At 35.9% G+C, this 13986-nt stretch overlaps 1 pseudogene; it reads right to left on the reverse strand.

Moving 5' to 3' along the window:
* Positions 1-13046: 13046 nt before the first annotated feature.
* On the reverse strand, positions 13047-13661 carry LOC117029993 (mitotic spindle assembly checkpoint protein MAD2A-like; annotated as a pseudogene).
* Positions 13662-13986: the final 325 nt, after the last annotated feature.

Consider the following 13986-nt stretch of genomic DNA (forward strand, 5'->3'; position numbering starts at 1 on the left):
GTAAGGGGGTGGGAGGTGGGAGATGAGGGTAAGGGGGATCAAAGATATGGTGATGGAAGGATTACTGACTCTGGGTGGTGAACACACAATGGGATTTATAGATGATGTAATACAGAATTGTGCACCTGAAATCTATGTAATTTTACTAACAATTGTCAACCTAATAAATTAGAAAAAAAAAGAAATACAAATTGGCAGTTAATGCAGTATGGAGAATGTAGTCAGCAATGTTGTAATGATCATGTAAGGTGCCAGATGGACACTGGACATATCAAGGGGATTATGTCATAGGCTGTGTAGATGCCTGACCAATGCATTATACTCCTGAAGAGCTGAAGTAGATTACTGTTGAATGTCAACTATAACTAAATATATAGGTATATATAATCACGGGATGTGGAGTACAGCATAGGGAAGACAGTCGATGGTATTGTAATAGCTATATAAGATGTCTGAGGGTTAGTAGGTTGGGGGGTGCGTTATCACTTTATGAGGGGTTTAAATGTCTAACTATTACGTTGCTTTGTACACTTGAAACTAATTTAAAAAATGTGGAATAAAAAGAGGAGTGGGAGTTCCACAGCAGAGAGGGTTTGGCAGTGCTGCCATCCTCATTCTTTCACTTCTAGTATATTGTAAGTATTTGCCACCTATTACTCCAATAGTAATAGATGGCATTCATGGATAATATGATCTTGTGTTCATTAAAATAACCCTTACAAAATGTAAAAGTTGATTTAAAAGATCCTGTAAAAACAAATAAATAAATACCCCTGTGCTAAATCTCCCCACAAACTCAGCTATAGAATACAAGTAATACTGCAAGCAAATGAATAGCAAAAAAGAAAAAAGAAGGGTAAACAGAAAGCACAAATTAAGGTGGCAGAAAGAAATCCAATAAACCAGCAATGACAATGATAAACAGATGAAACTTACAAGTTACACAACATATATTGACAAATTGTAGTTTTAAAAATCCAGCTATATGCAGTTTCTTAGAGATATAACTAAAATATAAGGATACAGAAAGTTTTAAAGTAAAAAGACAGAAAAAATATGTCCAGGAAATAGAACAAAAGGAAAACTAGTACCACGATGTTAATATCAGAAAAGATAAACTTTAAGGTAGAAAACATAATTAGGCATAATAGGGTCACTCCATCATGATAAAAAATTCATCAAGAAGGTATAACAATTCTAAACCTGTGTGTATCTAATTATATTATCATGAAAAAGCAAAAATAGACAAAATTACAAGGAGTAAAGAGTAAATACACAGAAATGGGAGATATTTTTAGTTAAAGTTTAGTTGACATAAAATAGGAGAGATTTTAACATACTTTTCATATTTGCAAGATTATGGAGAGAAGAAATCAGCAAAGTATGAAAGATTTGAAAGCACCATTAAAAGGCTTTCTCTACTGAACATGCATAGAACCTTACATCAATTAGAACATGCATCAATTAGATAACACATATTCTTTTCAAGCACATATATAACAGTTTTTAAAATTTATCATTAAGTTGCAAACTAAGTAACAAATACCAAAGAATATTTATCATGGAGTTTGTATTCTCTGACCACAATGAAATTATGTCAGAAATAACAAACAAGAGGATAATTTTAAAGCCACATATACTTGGATATTTATAATCATATATCACATAGGTCAAAGAAAAAATTGTACTGGAAACTAGAAAACATTTAGAACTGAATGACAGTGAAAATACTAAATATCAAAAAAAAATCTTAAAAAAAAAGAAAATACTAAATATCAGAACTTGTGAGGGTGCAACTAAGGTGGTACTTAGGTAAAATATATACCTCTAAATTCTTATATTAGAAAATGTGAAAGGCTAAAAAGTAACTCAAGAAGTTAGAAATAAAACAACAGGAAAGTAGAAAGAAAACATTTCAAAAAGGTAAGAGCAGAAGTTAATGAAATAGAACACCAAACCAAATCAAGAGAAACAACAAAATAAAATGCTTGTTTTTTAATATGAATATAAAGATGACAAATATACACACTAGATTTGCCAGGATAGGCTCAATCTCATACGTAAACTTAACTGTTTTGTTAACAGAAAATTATTGTTAAAGTTTGTATTTCTTCTCATGTAATTTTATTCTTTCTAATTAATAAACATTATTGATTAAATAGAGAATTAAGTGTGACATAGCCTTTGTAAGTTCATCCTGTAAATGCATTCACAAATCAGAAAAAAATACAATGAAAACTTGGTTGCTTGAAAAAGATGAATAATACAGAAAACTTTGGAAAAAAGGAGAGAAGGCACAAATAAACAGTAAGAAGGACAATAAGGTATAAAATAACTCATACAGTAGATAGGATATTGAAACAATAATAAGAGAACTTTATGAGCATCTTTATGCCAATAAATTTGAAAACAAATGACACAAGTCATTTCATATAAAACTACAATTTACCAAAATTGACTCAAGAAGAAATGGGAAAATTGAGCAGACTTATGGTCATTAATGAAATTGAAGCAGGGATTAAATCTACCAACCAACAAGCAAATGCACAACTCATCACACACCTTCTGGATACTTGGTTGCACAGGTGAGTTCCATCAAGCATTCAAGGACCAGATAATCTCAGTAGTATATAAACTATTACAGTAAATTCCTTCCAACTCATTTTATAAGGCTAGGGTAACCTTGATGCCAAACTAGGCAAGGCTATTATGATAAAGGAAAATTACAGGCTAACTTCACCTTCATTTCAGCCTGGTGAGACCCTGAACAAAGAAGCCAGCTAAGTCCTTCCCAGACTTCTAACCTACAGAAACTGTGAGGTAATATGTTTGTGTAAGGTAATAAATTTGTGAGGTAATAAATAAGTGCTTTAAGCCACTAAGTGTGTGGTAATTTGTTATACAACAATGGGAAACTAATACAAGTAGCCACAGGCAATACGTAAATGAATGAGCAAGGGAGGCTGTGTTCCAATAAAACTTTATTTATGGATGCTGAAATTTGAGTTTCATATAATTTTCATGTGTCATAAAATATTATTCTTTTTTGATGTTTTTCAACCATTTAAGTATAAAAAACAGCTCGTGGCCTTCACAAAAACCAGTGGAGGGATGGATTTTGGCCTGTGGGTTATAGTTGACAACACTGATCTGGGAATTGGTGCATTATGAAATCAAACCCTCTGAACTTGTGAGAATTTTTCAGGTCTCAATAAGATTATGGAAATGAGTCTCTCAAACATTCTTTTCTTCAAGATTTGAAATGAGTTACAGCTTGTTTTCTTCACATAGCATCATAAACATCATAGCATTTTTCAAATATACATTTTAAAACAATTTTCTCTAATGGTCTAAGTTTCTTCTAAATATCAAATCTAAACTATAAAACTTTAAATTTACAAATCAATTTCTAACACTCAAATCAGTTCAAAGGAACATTGCCATCTAATGAAAATATTGTAGTTATTTATTTATTTTATATCCTCAAGAAAGTACTGCTTATTCTTTTGATTGCATGATTTTAATTAGTTGATAAACATGCATGGCCTTTCTTAAGACATGCTAATTAGTGTGGATGTTGCTATAACAATTGCCTAGTAATTTACATTTCCTGAATACCTGGTTTATCATGCATTAATTTTTATATTTAATGAAATTACTAAATCAGAAAATTAGAATGCAGTGCTTAAGCTTTCTTTAATTAAAATGGAAGTAGGAAAGCAGGCAGGACCTTCAGAAACAGCACTTTTTTGTTGTTTTTTTTTTGAAATTCTTAAGCATAGTTATTTTACTTTATTTTATTAGTTTCAGGTGCACAAGACAAAGTAATCCTTAGACATTTATCTTTTATATCCCTCACATTGTGTGAACCTTCTTCCCCCATCCACTAACCCTCTGACATCACATAGAGCAATTACATTTCCACTGTCTATTCCTAATGCTGTACACCACTTCTTGTAAGTACATACACACACACACACACACACAAACACACACAAACACATATACATACATACACATACAAACTTGTAGTTGACATTCATTATTGTTCAGCTTCAGCTTCAGGTGTACAGTGCAGTGATCAGTCATCTACATCATCCCTGAGGTGGTCTCCCTAATGAGACAAGTGTCCATCAGATACACTATAAAATCTTTACAACATTATTAATTGCATTCCCCAAATTAATATTCAGAAACCCGTGGCCGTCTTGTGGTTACTGACTGTTTTCTAATCCCCTCACCTTCCCCGTTACCCCCACCCCCCCGCCCATCTAGCAACCCTCAGATTTTCCTTTATGTCTCCAAAAGAGTTTCTGATTAGTTCATTCACTTATTCTTTTCTTTAGATTCCACATATAAGTCAGATCATATGGTACTTATCTTTCTCTGTCTGACTTATTTCACTTAACATAATGTTCTCTAGGTCCATCCATGTTGTTGCCAATGGTAAGATTTCTTTCTTCTTTATGGCGGAGTAATACTCCATTGTACAAATGTACCACAGTTTCTTAATCCAGTGATCTACCGATGGACATTTCGGTTGTTTCCATGTCTTGGCTATTGTGTATAGTGCTGCAATAAACATAAGGGTGCATAAAGATTTTTTTTTTGTAATTTATTGGGGTGACAATTGTTAGTAAAATTACATAGATTTCAGGTGTACAATTCTGTATTACATCATCTATAAATCCCATTGTGTGTTAACCACACAGAGTCAGTTCTCCTTCCATCACCATATCTTTGATCCCCCTTACCCTCATCTCCCACCCCCACCCCCTTACCCTCTGATAACCACTAAACTATTGTCTGTGTCTATGAGTTCTTGTTTCTCATTTGTTTGTCTTGTTCTTTTGTTGTTTTTGGTTTATATACCACAAATCTGTGAAATCATATGGTTCTCTGCTTTTTCTGTCTGACTTATTTCACTTAGCATCAAACTCTCAAGATCAATCCATGTTGTCACAAATGTTCCCATATCATCTTTTCTTACCACCGAATAGTATTCCATTGTGAATATATACCAAAACTTCTTTATCCATTCATTTATTGAAGGACATTTCCATGTCTTGGCCACCGTAAACAAAGCTGCAATGAACATTGGAGCACACGTGTCTTTATGTATAAATGTTTTCAGATTTTTTTGGTAGATACCCAGGAGAGGGATTGCTGGGTCATATGGTAATTCTATTCTTAATTTTTTGAGGAACCTCCACACTGCCTTCCATAACGGCTGCACCAGTCTGCATTCCCATCAACAGTGTATGAGGGTTCCTTTTTCTCCACAGCCTCTCCAACACTTGTTACTATTTGTCTTGTTGATGATAGCCATTCTGATTGGGGTGTGGTGATATCTCATTGAGGTTTTTATTTGCATTTCTCAGATGATTAGTGATGTTGAGCATTTTTTCATATGTCTATTTGCCATTCGTATGTCCTCTTTGGAGAAATGTCTCTTCAGGTCCCCTGCCCATTTTTTAATTGGGTTGTTTGTTTTTTTATTGTTGAGTTTCATGAGTTCCTTGTATATTTTGGATATTAGCCCTTATCGAAGGCACTGTTTGCAAAAATCTTCTCCCATTCAGTTTGTTTCCTCTTTATTTTGTTGATGGTTTCTTTTGCTGTGTAGAAGCTTTTAAGTTTCATATAGTCCCATTCGTTTATTTTAGCTTTTACTTCCGTTGCCTTTGGAGTCAAATTCATAAAATGCTCTTTGAACCGAAGGTCCATAAGTTTAGTACCTATGTTTTCTTCTATGCAGTTTATTGTGTCAGGTCTTATGCTTAAGTCTTTGATCCATTTTGAATTAATTTTGGTACATGGTGACAGATAGCAGTCCAGGTTCATTCTTTTGCACGTGGCTTTCCAATTCTCCCAGCACCATTTATTGAAGAGGCTGTCTTTCCTTCATTGTATGTTTTAGCTTCTTTGTCAAAAATTATCTGTCCATATTTGTGTGGTTTTATTTCTGGGTTCTCAATTCTATTCCATTGGTCTATGTCTGTTTTTCTGCCAATACCATGCTGTTTTGATTATTGTAGCCCTGTAGTACAAGCTAAAGTCAGGGAGTGTGATACCTCCAGTATTGTTCTTTTTTCTTATAATTGCTTTGGCTATTCGGGGTCTTTTGTGGTTCCAAAGAAATCTGATGATTTTTTTGTTCTATTTCTTTAAAAAATGTCACTGGGATTTTGATGGGGATTGCATTAAATCTGTATATTGTTTTGGGTAATATGGCCATTTTAACTATGTTGATTCTTCCAATCCATGAGCACGGAATGTCTTTCCATTTCTTTGTGTCTTCTTCAATTTCTTTCAAAAATGTCTTATAGTTTTCAGCATATAGGTCCTTCACATCCTTGGTTAAGTTTATTCCTAGGTATTTTATTCTTTTAGCTGCAATTGCAAAAGGAATTGTTTTTTGTATTTCTTTTTCGGAGATTTCATTGTTAATATAGAGGAATGCAATGGACTTTTGTATGTTGATTTTGTAGCCAGCAACTTTACTGTATTCGTTGATTGTTTCTAATAGCTTTCTGGTGGAGTCTTCAGGGTTTTCTATATATAGCATCATGTCATCTGCAAAGAGTGATAATTTAACTTCTTCATTCCCAATGTGTATGCCTTTTATTTCTTTCTCCTGCCTGATTGCTCTGGCAAGGACTTCCAACACTATGTTGAAAAGCAGAGGTGATAGGGGACAGCCCTGCCGTGTTCCTGAACGTAGAGCAAAGGGCTTCAGTTTTTCACCATTAATTATGAGATTAGCTGAGGGCTTGTCATATATGGCCTTTATTATGTTAAGGTATTTTCCTTTTGTACCTATTTTATTAAGTGTTTCAATCATAAATGGATGTTTTATCTTGTCAAATGCTTTTTCTGCATCAATTGATACAATCATATGATTTTTGTCCTTTATTTTGTTTATGTGATGTATCACATTGATGAATTTGCGATCCTTGTTGAACCATCCTTGTGCCCCGGTGATGAACCCCACTTGGTCGTGATGAATGATCTTTTTAATGCATTGTTGTATTCGATTTGCTAGAATTTTGTTTAGGATTTTTGCATCTGTATTCATCAGAGATATTGGTCTGTAATATTCTTTTTTTGTGTTGTCCTTACCAGGTTTTGGTATCAGGGTAATGTTGGCCTCATAAAATGAGTTAGGGAGTACTATCTCTTCTTCAATTTTTTGGAAGAGTTTGAGCAGGATTGGTATTAGTTCCTCTTTGAAAGTTTTGGAGAATTCACTAGTGAAGCCATCTGGTCCCGGACTTTCACTTTTGGGAAGGTTTTGGATGACTGATTCAATTTCATTACTGGTGAATGGTCTGTTTAGATTTTCCAGTTCTTCATGGCTCAGCCTTGGAAGGCTATATGTTTCTAAGAACTTATCCATTTCTTCTAGGTTATTGAATTTGGTGGCATACAGTTCCTCATAGTATTCTTGGATGAGCCTTTGTATTTTGGTGGTGTCCGTGATAACTTCCTCTTTTTCACTTCTGATTTTGTTGTTTAGTGTCTTCTCTCTTTTCATCTTAGTGAGTCTAGCCAAGGGTTTGTCAATGTTGTTATTCTTTTCAAAGAAGCAGCTCTTCATCACATTAATTATTTCTATTAATTAGTATGTTTTTACTGTCTATTTTTGTCTGTTTGTTCTCTATTTCATTTAGTTCCGCTCTGATTTTTGTTACTTCTTTTCTTCTACCGACCTTGGTTTTCATTTGTTCTTCTTTTTCTAGTTCTTTAAGGTATAACATGAGGTTATTTATTTGGGATTTTTCTTGTTTCTTGAGAGAGGCCTGTAATGATATAAATTTCCCTCTTAAAACTGCTTTCACTGCATTCCAAAAATTTTGGTAGGATGTATTTGCATTGTCATTTGGTTCTATGTATCTTTTGATCTCATCTCTTATTTCTTCTTTGACCCAGTCGTTCTTTAAAAGTATGTTGTTTAATCTCCATGTATTTGTGTTTTTTCCTGCTTTCTTTTTGCAGTTGATATCCAATTTCAAAGCCTTGTGATCAGAGAAGATGCTTGGTATGATTTCAATCTTCTTAAATTTGCTGAGGCTGATATTATGTCCCAATATGTGGTCTATCCTTGAGAATGTTCTATGTACACTAGAAAAAAAAGTAAAGTCTGATGTTTTAGGATGAAGTGCTCTATATATGTCAGTTATGTTCATTTCATCTAATGTGTCATATCAGGCTGCAATTTCATTATTTATTTTCTGTTTGGATGATCTATCCATAGCTGTCAGTGATGTATTTAGGTCCCCTAGTATAATTGTGTTTTGGTCAATTTCTCCCTTTAGTTCTGTTAGTAGTTGCTTTGTATATTTCGGTGCTCCCTGATTGGGGGCATAAATATTGATGAGTTATGCCTTCTTGTTGTATAGTCTCCTTTACTGTTATGAAATGTTCATCTTTGTCTCTTGTTACCTTTTTCACCCTGAAGTCTGTTTCATCTGACATCATTATGGCTACACCTGATTTTCTCTGGAGACCATTTGCTTGGAGTGTCAATTTTCCTCCCTTTCACTTTAAGTCTATGGTTGTCCTTGTAGCTGAGATGTGTCTCTTGGAGGCAGCATATGATTGGGTTTAGTTTTTTGATCCAATCTGCTACTCTGTGCCTTTTTATTGGTGAGTTCAGTCCATTTACATTTAGGGTGATTATTGATATGTGAGCATTTCCTGTCATTCTATCTTTAGTTTTCTGATAAGGCTGTGTTTCTATTGTTTCTTTGTCTTTTTGTTGTTGTCTGTTATTTCTGTGTGGTGGTATTCTATGATGTTTCCCTCTGTTTCATCTATTATTACAGTATATATTTCAATTCTTGATTTTTTTTTGAGTGGTTACCATAAAGTTTGTGTAAAAGAAAATTAGCTATTTAGAGTATTCCATTTTCTTCAGCACGCTTACTTTCTCCATTCCCGTATTTCGGTTCAGGCCTTTACTCTCCCCCTTTTTACGTTTTGGTTGCCACAAATTGTCCTTGTTGATGGTGGTCGGATAGCCTGATTTATTGTTTCTTGTAGTGCAGGTCATGTAATAGAAAATTCCTTCAGCTTCTGTATGTCTGGAAAGGTCTTTATTCCTCCTTCACATCTAAAGAATACCTTTGCTGGATACATTATTTTTGGCTCATAATTTCTCTCTTTCCATAGTTTGAATATTTGAGTCCACTCCCTGCTGGCTTGTAGAGTTTCTGCTGAAAAATCTGATGATAATCTATTGGGCTTTCCTTTGTATGTTACCGTCTTCTTTTCACTGGCTGCCTTGAGGATTCTTTCTTTGTCGTTGATTTAGACAGCTTCCATACAATGTGCCTTGGAGAAGGTCTGTTGGGATTGAGGTAATTAGGTGTTTTATTTACTTCTTGGATTCGAGGATCCAGTCTGTCTACAAGCTTGGGAAGTTCTCATCAATAGTTTGTTTGAATATATTCTCTGTTCCCTTCTCTCTTTCTTCTCCTTCTGGTATGTCCAGTATCCTTATATTGCTCTTTCTGATGAAGTCAGAAAGTTCTTGTAGAGTTTCTTTCATTTCTTTTAAGTCTCAAGTCTCTTTGTTCTTCCATCCGTGTCACTTCCAGGTTTCTATCTTCAGTGTCACTGATTCTTTCCTCCATCTGGTCAACTCTACTACCTGAGCTGGCTATTTCATTCGTAATTTCTTCTATTGAGTTCTTAATCTCCAGAAATTCTATTTGGTTGTTTTTAAAAATTTCTGTCTCTTTTGTAAAATGTTCAAGTTGTTCTTTGATTGTGTTTCTGAGTTCCTTAAACTGCCTTTCTGTGTTGTCTTGCATCTCGTTGAGTTTTTTCAGAACTGGAATCTTGAATTCTCTGTCGTTTAAGTCACATATTTCCATATCTTTAAGTTCCTTTTCCAGAGTCTTTTCACTTTCTGAGCTGTCTTGTTGCCTTGGTTATTCATGGCAATTACTGATTTTTATTTCTCTTCCAAACCTCTAAATGAGTGGGTTCTGCAACAGGGTGATAGGAAGAGGTCTGTCTTTTGTTTTCCAGTACTTGTTGGTAGAATGTTTTATTTTCTCTTTGACTGCAACCTTTTTTTCTCTCTCACACGGTAGTGCTATGTTTTCTCTGCGCTATTCCAGCTTCTCACACAATGGGGGGATTCCCTGGGAGTTGGGCTTCTCCTCTGTTAATAGTTCACCTGGGTCACAGGGCGCAGTGTCAGTGTGGGTATTCTGAGAGCTTTTGAAGTTCCACAGCTCTTCCTGCACCAGATTCAGAGCCCGTATGTTTCAGCAGTTCTGTTTACTCCTGCATGGATCCGCCCAGATAGGAGGGGCCAGGGGCGGGGTGAGTTGTGAGAGGTGGCCCAGAGCAATGGCGGTGACCACTACTACAGCAGGTCCTGCTTCCACAGCAAGCTCCCCTATGCCGGAACTATTTGGCCTGCAAATCTGTGTCTGAGGTCCACAGTTCTCAGAACAGCAAATATTCTGTTCTTTTGATCTGACACTGCTACTGTTCCGCTTCTAGCACTGGCCAGGTGGGGGCGGTGTGAGGTCTGGGAGGGTTGGGAGGGGCTGGCTAGTCTCAGTGCCTAAGGCTTCCGTTCTCTGAGGCAGTGAGGGCTTAAACCACCATTTCAACCTTCTTTCTTCAGTCTTTTCTCCGAGGTCTCTGCCGTGAGCGTTGGGTTCAGGCATGTTATATGCTGTTTCTTCAGCCCTGTGGGCCATAAGCGAAGCCCTTGCAGTCCGAGTTCTTCCCTCTCCCGCAGCTGCGGTAGTTCCATGATGCAGCGAGCTCGGAGCACTGAGCTAGGTCTGTGACATGTGCCTGCGGAGCTCTATCTCTGCACTTCTCCCTTCCCTCTTGCCCCACTCACGTGATTCGCCCACCTTTAGGTGAATTCAGTAGTGGGCCTCTTCGTCTTGTCTGTCTGCTGTGCAGGGAGTCCTTTGTGGAGTTATAGTTGTTCGATTAGTTGTAAATTCCAGGGAAGATTTACAGAGGCTCACCTTACGCCTCCATTTTGATGATGTTACATTTTTTAAAAGAATGTATATTCTGCTGCTTTGGGGTGAAATGCTCTAAAAATATCAGTTAAATCCATCTGGTCTACTGTGTCATTTAAGACCACTGTTTCCATGTTGATTTTTCTGTCTGAAAGATCTGTCCACTGGTCTAATGGGGTGTTATAGTCCCCTGCTATGATTGTGTTACTATTCATCTCTGCCTTTATGTTGGTCAATATTTATTTTATATATTTAGGTTCTCCTATGTTAGGTGCATAAGTGTTTACTAAAGTTATGTCCTCTTGTTTGATTGATTCCTTTATTGTTATGTAAAGCTTCCTTTGTCTCTTATTATAGTCTTTGTTTTAAAGTCTATTTTGTATGATGTAAGTATTGCTACCCCAGCTTTTTTTCTCATCTCCATTTATGTGAAGTCTTTTTCCATCCTCCTACTTGCAGTCTATAAGTGTCTTTCTATCTGAGGTGGGTCTCTTGTAGAAAGCATTTGTATGCATATTGTTTTCTTGTCCATTCAGCTACCCTATGTCTTCTGATTGGGGCCTTTAATCCATTTACATTTAAAGAGTTTATTGATAGGTACATAATTATTGCCATTTTATTATTCATATTTTTGATCTTTGTTTGTTTTCTCCTTTCTTGTGCTTAAAGAAGTCCTTTTAATATTTCTTGTAATACTGACTTAGTGATAACGAATTCCTTTAGATTTTTCTTGTCTCGGAAGCCCTTTATCTCATTTTCAATTTTAAATGAAAGCCCTGCTAGGCACACTGCTATTGGTTGTAGGCCCCTTCCTTTTTTTTATATCACTTTGAATATTTCCTGCCACTCCCTTCTGGCCTGGAAAGTTTCTATTTAGAAATCAGCTGTTAGTCTGATAGGCTCTCCCTGATAAGTAACTAGTTGTCTTTCTCTTGCTGCTTTTAGGATTCTCTCTTTGTCTTTAACCTTTGCCATTTTAATTATGATGTGTCTTGGTGTGGGCCTGTTTGGGTTCATCTTATTTGGGACTCTTTGCTGTTCCTGGGCTGGTATGTCTATTTCCTTTACCAGGTTAGGAAAGTTTTTAATCATTATTTCTCCAAATAGGTTCTCGATCCCTCGCTCCCTCTCCTCTTTCTGGTACTCCTATGATGGTAATGTTGCTACGCTTGATGTTGTATCACAGGTCCCTTAAACTATCTTCATTGTTTTTTATTCTTTTTTCTTTTTGTTTTTCCGACTGGATGTTTTCTGCTACTTTGTGTTCCAAATTGTTGATTTGATCTTCTGCTTCATTTAATCTGCTGGTGATTCCTTCTAGTGTATTCTTCATTTTAGTTATTGAATTCTTTATTTCTGACTGGTACTTTTTATGTTTTTTTTTTAAACACACATATTTAACTTTATTTATCATTGTCATTTAAACTTTGATTTTATTAAACACAAAAAACATTTTTAAGACTTCTGTATCACCGGAATTTAAACAGTAGAAATATCAATAGCTTTGTAGGTGTAAGTTATATAAATTAAAATCAAATAATTGGAGATTTTTTTCAATATGGAGACTATACAAATGAAATAAATGGCAAAGGGACTTAATAGCAATATTTTGTTATTTGTGGATTACCAGTTACTTTAGGACTTAAACAAAGATTCTGAATATTCAGACTGCTTTTGCTGCTTCATATTTAAGTATCTTCCTACCTACATTCTGAGTCAAGCTATTTGGCCAAAAGGTCTGATTTAGGATGGCATTTAGTATTGTAGGAAAAGTTTTTCCATCTACAGTTACCACTTTCAAAGGAACTGACATTACAGTGCTGACGTAATCAGCTGGTTCCCTTTTGCATAGTGTGCAAAAAATTATGTCAACCTTATGAAAAATCAAACAGATACCACAAAATGGGACAGTTACGTACAGTTCAGTAAAGTATGTTAAGTTCCCCATCTAAAGATTAACTGATGAAATAAAACGTGAACTACAGTTGACTTGGTTTTAGGAAAAGCACACTTGAGAATTACATCATTATTCTCATGTCATCTTCAGTCATTGACAGGGATTTTGTAGGCCACCATGCTGTTTACTGTGGGGATTGTGGTAGTGAATAAACGGAGACGGACTTGCTCAGAGTTGGTAATGAACTGTGGTCTCAACTCCTCCCATTTTTCAGGTATAACCAAATCTTTTTCTGTATAAATCAGTAGATCAAATGAACAAGAGACTTCCAACAGTGGCAGGAATGTCATTGTAACTGTGATCTGTCTGATCACTGAACAGATTTCATCTTGGATAGCTTTCTGAGACTTTTCTCCGGGTGTACTCTCCTCTTTGGCAGTCTTGTCACACTCGATGCCAAATTGCCACCTTTCAAGGACCTCACCACTTTCAATATTTGAGATGACTACCACCAGTTTATGAACTGAACATTTGTATAACCAATCTTTTAGTTGTTCCACCACATTATTTAGCTATTTCAAGAGCTCAGGATCAGTAGTTACAAGCAAAGTGAGTCCATATTTCTGCACTCGCATAAAGGTTTCAGATGGATATATGACACGCTGATATAAAATGCTATTGATGCCATATGAGAACTCAGCAACAATTTTGGTGCTCTCACGCAGGGTGATGCCTTGCTCCTGGGACAGCTGCAGTGCCATGGCAAGGCCCACAGACGCAACGCATGCCCACTAGCAGAAAGGCCTTGCAGCACTCCGCGGCAGCTCCCCGCCAAGGGTTTCAAAAGTAACAAGGCAACACTTTTTAATGGTTTTTATATCCTCCTTTATGATTGTTATCTCTTTTTTGAAATTCTAAGTTCCTTAAGCATTCTTATATCAGTGTTTTAAACACTGTCTGTGTTGGAAAGCCATGTGCAAAAGAATGAATCTGGACTGTTATTGATCACCATGTACCAAAATTAATTCAAAATGGGTCAAAGAGGACGTCATAGGAATGGCGCCAGCAGGACGCACTTTCTGAGTT

Source organism: Rhinolophus ferrumequinum, chromosome X, assembly GCF_004115265.2.
Source record: "Rhinolophus ferrumequinum isolate MPI-CBG mRhiFer1 chromosome X, mRhiFer1_v1.p, whole genome shotgun sequence".
Lineage (NCBI taxonomy): Eukaryota > Metazoa > Chordata > Mammalia > Chiroptera > Rhinolophidae > Rhinolophus > Rhinolophus ferrumequinum.